Source organism: Microtus ochrogaster, unplaced genomic scaffold (genome assembly GCF_000317375.1).
Source record: "Microtus ochrogaster isolate Prairie Vole_2 unplaced genomic scaffold, MicOch1.0 UNK3, whole genome shotgun sequence".
NCBI classification, from domain to species: Eukaryota; Metazoa; Chordata; class Mammalia; order Rodentia; family Cricetidae; genus Microtus; species Microtus ochrogaster.
Genome location: NW_004949101.1, coordinates 15,905,778 through 15,916,863, shown reverse-complemented (window position 1 = coordinate 15,916,863; position 11,086 = coordinate 15,905,778).

Here is an 11,086-nt window from a genome sequence, read left to right as displayed (position 1 = left end):
CACAACACCGGAGCCCAGCCCCATCTGATACATCTCCAGCACAACACCGGAGCCCAGCCCCATCTGATACATCTCCAGCACAACACCCGCACCTAAGGCTCAGGGATCATTGTGGAGAGGGGTCAGGAAGACTGTAACAGTCTGTGGAACAGGGAGTTTGCTCTGAGACTGTGTCTTTTAGGGATGTTAGAAGCTAACGTCTCACCAGCATGGCTGCCTAAACATAACCCGAGCAAGGATGATGCCAATAAACAGACACGCTAATGAGGACAAGGGAAAGCTCACGAGGCCCCAACCTTAAACAGAACTACAGGCAACTGAGGAATTCTGAGAACAGGACGGTTAGTCCTCCCCAGGGACTAACAGGACAGTTAGTCCTCCCCAGGGACTAACAGGACGATTAGTCCTCCCCAGGGACTAACAGGACGGTTAGTCCTCCCCAGGGAGGACAGTTAGTCCTCCCCAGGGACTAACAGGACAGTTAGTCCTCCCCAGGGAGGAGCACACCAACTGGCTATCCAATACCAAATGGTCAGCCCTGAAAACATATGTCTGATAGGTTGTATTTGTGTGTGTGTGTCTGTCTGTCTGTCTGTGCATTCCTACTATACATATATAAGCAACAACAATTAAAGAGAGACTCTTAGTTAAAGCTTCTATTGCTATGAAGAGACACCATGACCATGGCAACTCTTATAAAGGAAAACATTTAATTTGGTGGCTTACAGCTCAGAGGTTCAGTCCATTATCATCCTGGTGGGACATGCAGTATACAGGAAGATATGGTACTAGAGAAGAAGTTGAGAGGTCCACATTTTAATCCAGGGGCAGCAAGAAGTGATCTGAGAAACAGGATGGTATCTTGAGCATAGGAGACCTCAAAGCCCACTCCCACCCTCAAAGCCCACTCCCACAGTGACACATTTCCTCCAAGTAGGCCACACCTACTCCAACAAAGCCACACCTCCCAACAGTGCCACTCACTATGAGTTTATGGGGGTCAACACACTTAAACTACCACATTCTATTCCCTGGCCCCCATAATCTTGTAATAATACCATAAGGCAAAACATATTATTTAGTCCAACTTCAAAAGTCCCCATAGTCAATCACAATCTCAACAGTGTTTTAAAGTTCAAATTTCAACATCTCTTCTGATACTCATGCAATATCTTAACTGTAATCCCCTATAAAATCAAAATCAAAACTTGTAGTGGCACGGGATATACATTACCCATCTAAAACATTGTGAAGGGAGCACAGTGAGGAAATACTGGACCAAAGCAAGACCAAAAAACGGCTATGCAAACTGCAAACTCTGCATCTCCATATCTGATGTCAAAAATTCTCTTCAGATCTCCAGCTCCTTTCAGCTCTGTTGACTACAACACACCTCTTTCTCTCATCTACCTGCGTTGCCATACGGACGCTTTGTCCCCAGCACTTACTTTGTCCCCGTCACCTCAATGCTTCATTCCACTGTTTTCCCTCTTTCTGAGCCCATACTTGTACCTCACCTCTAGACTGTTCGTGATTTACCGCCTTGTTTCTAATTTTTAAACAAGCAGTGGTGGCGCACACCTTTAATCCCAGCACTCAGTAGGCAGAGGCAGGCGGATCTCAGGTCTATAGACTGAGTTCCAGGACAGTCAGGGCTATACAAAGAAACACTGTCCAAAAAACAAAACAAAACAAAACAAAATCTCAGTCTTTGATGCCAAATGGCGTGGACCTCCAGAATGGGTGGGTGGCTTGTCTCCCCCCAAATATTCAGGGTATTCCAGCAATCCTTTTTTACTTAATATTTACTACTGGATTTAAAATGTGTGTTTTCTAGATGCTTAAGAAAGACCCCATCCGTATAATCCCTTGGGTTGGGACTAAATAAAACTCATTTTAGTTACAGTCTCTCTCTCTCTCTGTCTCTCTCTCTGTCTCTGTTAGCTTAATGATCTTTTGAGCCTTAGATAAAATGCTGGAACACTTCTCTCATCAAATATTGTGAAGATGAATGTAAACTGAAGGGAATAACCAACCTAGTCTGTGATACACCAGGTCCATAAATATCACAAACGCAAATAATTAATAAAATGTAATTTTATTTATATTTTTACAAGTTGTGGGAATTTTAGGTGGATTTGTCTCTTTTAATTTGGCCTCACCCCTGTGAGATTTTGATGTTTAAAATAAATTTGTTCCATAATATTTTTCTATACTTGGGAATATCTAACAAAATATGCTAATACCTAGGTGGGAAACGGAACTCTTGAATTCCTCACCCTGCCCTGCTTCCATTTAACATTAGAGGGCAGCATTGTAAAATAAATCTGCAAGGTTCCTCCAAAGCATCATGAAATAAATGCTCATCTGATTAGAGCCTAAATGAAAACTGTTTTTGGTGGGTTTTTTTGTTGTTGTTGTTTTGTTTTGTTTGTTTTTTTTTTTTTTTTGGTTTTTCGAGACAGGGTTTCTCTGTGGTTTTGGAGCCTGTCCTGGAACTAGCTCTTGTAGACCAGGCTGGTCTCGAACTCACAAAAGATCCGCCTGCCTCTGCCTCCCTCCCAAGTGCTGGGATTAAAGGCGTGCGCCACCACTGCCCGGCTTGAAAACTGTTGAAGAAGGTCTGTCCTTGCCATTTCAGACTCGTCCCACGAAGTCTTTATCACGTGTTTCGAAATTTAAACACATAATAATAAACATTCGGTAAGTACGAAGAAAGCCCGGTCAGCTCCCTCATCTTCTGGCCGTGACTCCATTTTTGGCCCTGACCATGCTCTATGAAACTGTAGCCTGCCCTCTGGCCCCACTCTCCAGCCGCTACCGCTCTCTGCTTCCTCTCCGTGGTATGTATCAAATTCTAGCGGTTTTGATAATTTACTTCTTATGGCTTCCTGCACTGTCCCTTTAGCACCTTAAGTGTAAGCTCTCGGGAGGCTGTTTGTCCCTGATGTATACCCGGTGCCCGAGTCAGCCCGTGTCTGACCTGTACAATGTTTGCTGGGTAAATGTTTATATGTGGGCGGTGCTGATGACGGGGATTCGTGATGATGCTGGCAAAGGGGGAGGTTCTGAAGGTGGCTATACGGAGGTGGGTGTGGCCGCAGGGATGGTAACAAGTGACGGACGGACAATAGGCAACAATGCCTGATGCTGTAGCAATGGCCATGATGGTGATTGTGTTGTGGTTGGCCGGGGTACTCTGGAAAGATGGAGTCCAAGCCTGAGGCCAGATGATTTCTAGAAAGTTCCAGAGATCTCAACCTCTAGGGAGCTTATCAGAATGTGAGCTTTGGTAACCAATTCCTCAGATGAAGTAGGAAGGACTGGTCATGTGCATGTATGCACATATGAACATGGGGTGGGTGGCTGGGGGAAAAGCCCACACACAGGTGATGTGAGAAGCTGGAAGCCATAGTCAGATATCTATCATAGAGAAGAAAACACATTCAAACTGTGGATCTGCCTACCATGTGTCTGGGGGAGGAGGTAAAGGTAAGACTGGCTGGCATAAGCTCAACACAGGGGGCTCAGGAAGGAGCTGCTTGCTGTATGGTCAAGTCTCTGCAGTGATAAACTGAGCCAGCAGGGGGAGCTGGAGGGAGAAAATGGATAGGATCAAGATACATTGTGCAAAGATGAAAATTTCAAAGAATATAAAATGCTTTGGGGTTTTGCTTTAAAAAATAGTGTTCTTTTTTAAGATTTATTTTTATGTGTAGGGGTGGGGGAAAAGGGGGAGAGAGAGAGGGGGGGGGAGAAAAGGCTGCTTCCTGTGGTGGCTGGAAGAATGCCTTGGCTCCCCCAGAGATGGGACTTTCAGCAGCCATGAACATGACCTTCTGGAGGAGAAACGATGGTTCTTTTTTTATATTTATCTTTAATTTATTTTAAAATTACATTTTGAAAAACAAATAAAAAATAAAATTACATTTTTGTTTTGTACGTGAGTGTAGACATACATACCAAGGCAAATAAATTATACATATATACCACAGCAAGTGACCTTCACATACCAAGGGAAGGTCAGATGGCAACTTCAGGTTTCCTGGAATCAAACTCAGGTCACCAGCCTTGGAGGCAGGGGTCTTTACCTGAAGAGACATCTCGCTAGCTACTTAATTATTTTTAAGTTATACAAGGCACTTTACTGCTACGTTCGTTTTTCTTGACATTTGATACACTCATCTTTGTGGGATTCTAGCCTGCAGTCAACCATTCCATTTTTACCCCATGTTGCTATTGCAGGGGGTGGAGCCTCAGTTCTGCATTTTTGGGGCGAAATGATGGTTCTTAAGCACTGAACCATCATCTCTCAAGCCCAAAAGGGAGGAACTGCTTTTAAGGGTACTAGACTGTCCAAGGGTGACCGAGCACCAGAGAGAGGAAACGCTCAAGGCATGCAGGTGTGGGGAAGGAGGAGCAACAAAAAATGGAGTATTGTGAGAAGAAAAAAAAACACAATGCACCCATTACTTTGTATGCTAATTAAAAGGAAAACTTCTGTTAACAAATGCAGTCTCATTGTGAGCTGCAGGGCTGGCTGGACTCCTAGCACTCATACCAGACAGTGACAGAGTCTGCCTGCCCTCCCTACCCACAGGGACTTTCAACACAGCAGCCACCCAGGTTGGCACGAGTGGACGCTATCTACACGACCCCGGGTAAGCTGCCCCTGTCCGTTCAACACAAAGGCAGGGCTCAAGGGTATTATGCTAGAAATACGGGTCCAGGGGGCAAGCACGGATGAAGCAGGCTCAGGGTGCAGCTGAGGTGGGATTCTGCATCCCAGATACTCAGAACTTCGGAAGGGAAGATACGGGTGCAGATGTCTCCTGACCAGCGTGCCACTCTTCTGCAGATGGTGTAGTTCATAGAGGACCAGAGAGGGGCCTCAGAACCCAGCCTAGGCCAGGCATCTTCTTCTTCTGGCTACCTGTGTGCCTGGGACTATGGCTGTTCTGTTGGGTTCCCAGAATGCACCTCTGTTCAGAGAAAGTTTGAATAAATGTCACTCCTATACATCTAGGCAGATGGAAGAGTAGGGGCCCCTGGTGGAAAGTAGCAAAGCTTCATTAAGGTCTGAGAAGGTCGGGACCATGCACTAAAGGTCCGCGTCCCCCAGTGTCTCAGGTCAGCACAAATAGAAAGTCTGGCCCTAAAAGCGCCCTCTTGTGGCCTTGCATAGAAGCTCCAGCCTCCTCCTCCAGACCTTTGCAGAAGTTTCTGGCTCCTGGCCTTCCCCTGGTGTCCCTCATCTCCCTTGGAGATCTCCTACGTAGGATGGCAACTCTCCTTGAGCCCCACGTCTGCATTTCTCCTCCCCATCTCGGAACCTGAGCCCTCTCTTCTACCAGATCCCCCGGGGCTTGAGCACCTGCTAACAGCCTCACCCCCTTCCCCAGACAGCTGTCCCTGCCTCCTCAGCTGGCCTCACTACCATTGGCAGAGGGGTGTCTGACAGCACTGTGGTCACGCTAAGATCCATGTAAGAGCTTGTGTTAGGTCAGGGGCTGGAGAGATAGCTTAGAGGCATCCTGCAGAGGACCTGAATTCAGTTCCCAGCACCTGCGTGACAGCACACCCTGCCTGTCACTCCAGTTTCAGAGGACCTGAGACCCTCTTCTAACAACCTCGCCCCTGCATACATGTGGTGTGCATTCATACCCTCAGGCACACACAACACACACATAAAATAAAATAAATATTTTTTAAAGAATGCTTAGTTTTATGTGAATTTCAACTCAATTAAAATACATGTTCAAGGCTTCGGAAGCCTTCCTCCCTACCACAGCCACATACAGCTAACGGTGTCCCCTAGATCCTTTGCATATGCTGTTCCTTCAGCCCATTCATTGTGTGGTTTCCATACTGAAGGTCCCCATTGCTGCCAAAGGGCATAAAGGTGAATTCCTTGTCCTGGGGCTACAGAGCAGAAGTAATGGTCATGAATAAATTCTGCCTGCAATTGATCCATGACAGCGTGCTCTCTTGACAGTAGACACCCATGTCTGAGGTGGTTTTGCAAAACATCCAGATCTTCCCCAATAGACTTCCTATCCTGACGGACACTCTCCCCTCCTTTAAGAACAATCTTTCTGCTCCTAGCTTTTCATGGTAGATTGTGTTCCACTGGCCTGAAACAGAAGAAGGGAACTTTGTGTCCTATTCCAGGACATCAGCTGCCCTTCTCAGCATCTCAAGTCCCAGGAGGAACAGGCTTGGTCTCGGGACTTGGGGGCGTAGAACTGGTACTTTGTCATGGGGCCCTGATGTCCCTCCAAGTTAGCGTCCTTGAGTGAGGGAGGCCCAAGGACAAGATGCTTCAGGGGTACCCCCTCTGAAAACATGTGGTCTTGTGACATCTTCCCAAGTTGTGGCCAGTGTTCATTGTTGTCATGTTGCTCTTTCTGTCCACTTCAGCATGCAAGGAGACCATATCTTAGCTCTCCTTCCCAGCGATAATGGTGGAATGGCCACCTTATCTCTCTATTTCACCGCCTCCCTTGCCACCCCTCCTGGGAACAGTTCCCCCAAGAGGGACAATCAAGTCATTTCACTGCGTGACAGATTGCATGCGCCTCCCTGCTCTGCCATCAGTGCAGAGCGCTGGGTCACAGCCTGCTCTGTGAGTCGGTGCTACCCCACTGCTGCTCAAAGGGGCTGCCTACCACATGACAACGAAATCACAGCTACCTCCACAGACCAAGGTTTACGTGGGATCTGTGTCTCCCGGGTCCGAGAGCTGGTCTCTGAGGACTCAGCTAACTTAACCGTGGAATACCTGAACTCACGAAACTGCCTCAGGGCGCATCATAGTTCTGCGGTGAAGGGTCCCCACGAACACACAGTCCTGGGGTTCATCTCCATCTCTGCCTCAGCAGGGCCTGAGCAGGCTCTACTCCCAGCTGGATTGGGTGCAGCTGGACCTCTGTCCACACTCTGAGCACCATCGTAGGGGATGAGTGAAGCCCTGGGTGTGTAAGATTTGACACAGGCACGGCTGTGTCAATGACCCCAATGCCTTACAACAGTGGGAGCAGCCAAGCCTTCCCCAGATGAGGCTCAGAGGGACGGCAAAGTCTTCCTCTGGTCCATGTGTGATTGTTGCTAGGGTGTACAGAAAGCATCCACCTTCCTGTCTCCCTCCCAACACCCCCACTCCTGTGTACAGACTGCTCCCCTACAGGGACTGGACCTACAGAGATCAATTTGAGCTGCCTACTTGTCCAGCCGCCTGTTTATAATATAGTCTGTATAATAACCTTGCCTTCTTATTTAGCTGTATGAGGCAACCCTGCCTCCCTGTTCAACTCTATAATAAACAGGCTGAGTTTCCAGATGCTGCAGTCTCTCCATCAGGGAGCCCAGACCACCCGATCCCAGCTCTTCCGTACTGGATGTTCTGAGCAGGGGATCACTACCACACATGCTGAGCAGGAGACAGCCACTGCCTAGTAAGGTCCTCCTGTCACACAGGCACCGATTCCAACGAGCTCCAATGGAAAGGTTCAACGATCTGCCCACAGCTCCAAAGCTAGGAGGTGACAGAATAAGGTTCCAGCCTGGTCCCACTTCTCTGCCTTCTGCCACAGCCGTGCCTGATCCCCAGGTGTAATCACCATAGCCACCTTGAGACATTTGCAGTGACTCCATATCCCCAGGTGTCCCCTCCTCCCCAGCCTTCCCCGCTCCAACACAGCTTACTGCCAAGATGGCAGTCTCTCTTATTTTGTAATTGTGGTACAGTGGCAGAAAATAAGTCACCATTTGATACAGTCTTTGCACGTACAATCCAAGGAGATTGTGTACAATCATATGTTTATACCGCTGTCACCGCCGCCCAGCACCAAAACTTTCCCATCTTCCTGAATTAGCACTGTACTTAAGAAACCACAGCTCTGAGTTGTACCCTCTACCCAACGCCTTGGCAACACTCTACTCCTCTGCACTTGGCCACTCTAGGCACCTTATGTGAGGGGAATCACCTAGCCTGTGTGCTCTCTGGGACAGGCCGAGTCCTCCAGTTTCACTCACCCAAGCTGTAGTGTTGGGGAGAATCTTCTGCATTTTTTTAATTAATTAATTTATTTATTATGTATACAATATTCTGTCTGTATGCCTGAAGGCCAGAAGAGGGCACCAAACCTCTTTACAGATGGTTGTGAGCCACCATGTGGTTGCTGGGAATAGAACTCAGGACCTTTGGAAGAGCAGGCAATGCTCTTAACCACCGAGCCATCTCTCCAGCCCCAATCTTCTGCATTTTTATGGCTGACTAACATTCCATTGTTCGTATATACCATATTTTGTTATCACATCCATCTATTAACAGAAACTCAGCCTATTTTCACCAAGGGTGTGAAAATACCCCTCTAAGTGGCTGCTCTCCATAGTTTTTGACTATGTATCCAGAAGTAGGCTCACTTCTGGGTCTATGGTCATTCTCTGTTCAACGATTTAGGGAACTGCCATACTGTTTGAAGAGCTGGTGTACTCTCGTTAACAGGGGTAAGCAGTCCAGTTCCCACACCTTGCCGGCATTTGTTATTTTCTAGGGTTTTGGTGATAATCATCCCAATGAGTGTGAAGTGGTACCACATAGCTTTTTTTTTTTTTAAGACAGGGTTTCTCTGTGTAGCCCTGGCTGGCCTGGAAGTTGCTCTGTAGACCAGGCTAGCCTCAAACTCGGAAAGCTGCCTGCTTCTGTCTTCCAAGTGCTGGGATTGAAGGCGCACACCACCATGCCCAGCTAGTCAGACGGCATTCTTTAGCACCGACTCTAGCAGCCATTTGCCTGCTCACTGGGCAGGGCTGTTTGGGCTCCTGGAGTGCAGACAGCTGGGGTGGATGGAAGGAAGGTGCTTGGGTGCCTGTCAGCAGCTAAGGCAGAACTCAAGCAGGGAAGGAAGCAATTATGAGTGGGCCTATTAACTGGAGCCATCTGCAGGGTGGAGAATTGTGGGGAGCCACCCCCACATACTCCATTACAGGATGGCGCCTGCATCCATTTGCGCCAAACCGATAAGTTAGCGCGCATGTGCGTGGTAAATTTCCATCCCTAGCTCTCTGCCTCTCCCGTGGCATCATAAGGGCTGACGAGCTGCAACCAGTCAGGGAATGACACGTCCTAGGTGAGGACCATTAACCTATTTAAGGGCTGGGTTTTCTTCCCCTAGGGTCTCCGCTCTGTAAACTTATGCTCTCCCTCTCAAGATGCATTAAAGCTTTTCTGCAGAAGGATCCTGAGTGTGCCGTGTAGTTCTTGCTGGCGAGACGGTAGCGCGGGACAGAGAATTCATAAAGGAAGGAACCCCTGCCTGGTTGGAAAAGAACTTAGACATTTTCACTGAGGCTGTGACACTCGAGGCAGTTCTTAAAGTGTGACTCCAGCTTGCCTGTAGCGGTGAGGAGATGACATCCTCAGCACAGAGGCCACGTAGCAAAATTCAAAGGCAGGAGTATTCTGGGCAGCAGAGAGGCCATTTTACTAGAAGCTTAGAAACAGGGCAGTCGAAAGGGATATGTTTGGTGTGTAAATTGGCACAGGATTCTAGGGGGCTCTGATGCAGTTTGTGCTGGCGACAGCCTCCAAATGGTATTAAGCAGGATGTCACATGAGACACTGTAGAGTAGTGGTTTTATCCAAGCATTCTGGAATTGGACAGCCTGACTTCAAATACCAGGGCTCCTACCTACTAACCGTAGGTGGCAAGTTATCACTGAGACTCGGTTTCCAACCTGCAAAAGGGGGAAAATGGGAGTAGTTACCTCACTAGGGGAGCTATGAGACCTGAGGGGAGAAAGCCCTGAGGATTTAGTGTAGTGTGGTGTTAACTTTCATCTATCTCATTTTAACCCTGGCTCATGAGCAATTACTCACTATCACTGTGGGGAGATAGATAGGGTTGAGAAAACAGGTTCTGAAACCAGGGGCCCAGAAGATAAGTAAACAGTGGTGACCATGCCAGGTATAGCCAGCAACGGAGTCTGGAGAGAGAGGGTGACACCAGAGGCACTGAGGACTGAGCAGAGGTGACAAGGGGGAGAGAGGCCCACCACTAAGTGACAATAGGAGGGGTGACAGCTGAATAGCCCAGGATCTTGAGCAGAGCAGGACGAAAGGAGTAATGGGCTTGCCAGGGACCTGCTGGGCTTATAAGACAGGAGATTCTATTTCCTTATGGGAAAGCTACCCTGTGAGGGAGCATTCAGACTACAAGAAAGAGGGCAAACTGGAGGCTGGGCTTTGAGGAGGGATGCTCAGACAATGCAGGAGAAACAAAACTATAATGCCAGGGGGGAGAGCGGGTGATAAGCAGCGAAGGTGAGGAGGGGCATAAGAATGTAATAACAATTTCCAGGGCAGTAATTAGCAATCGGCTATATATTAGACCCACGTTCAAGGCCTGCTCTCCTACCAACTTAGCTGTATGGTTTTGGGTAGGTTACTGAGTCTCTCTGAGCCTCAACGCTCAGAGAGCGGGGGCAGTAATACAGCCTCCCACACCAGGTAATTATAAGAAATAGATAAGGCTCTGTCTGTAAGTCCTGACTGCAAATTCCTATGTTGAGCTTTCAACAATTCTACTGCTCCAGACTCACCAGTTCAGGTTAAACTACGCCGCCTCAAATAGGGGTAGGCAGATTACTTCGACCAAAACCTCCAAGCCTCACACTAACACAAACTGGGGGCTCTTGAAAAACAGGGAAGGCTGGAGCCTGGCCCAGAGAGGCAGCTATGCTGATCTTCCACATGCCAGTTCCCAGCGGGGACAACAGGGACAGGAGACTCCTTGGGGACATATAACAGTAACTCATTAGAGAACAACCGAGCCTCCTCTCACGCCGAAAGCATATTCTGTTAGCATAACGCCTGTCGGACACACTGTACTCCATAAATACAAACCATTGGCAATCGAGAATGAAATTTAAAATCCAACCGCCAGGGGGCACTTGCTGAGCATTTTCCCTGAGAAGATGATCTCATTCTCCCTCCGGAAGTTTTTGCCCTGATTTTCAAACTAAGGCAGAGAGAGAGAGAGAGAGAGAGAGAGAGAGAGAGGGAGAGGGAGAGGGAGAGGGAGAG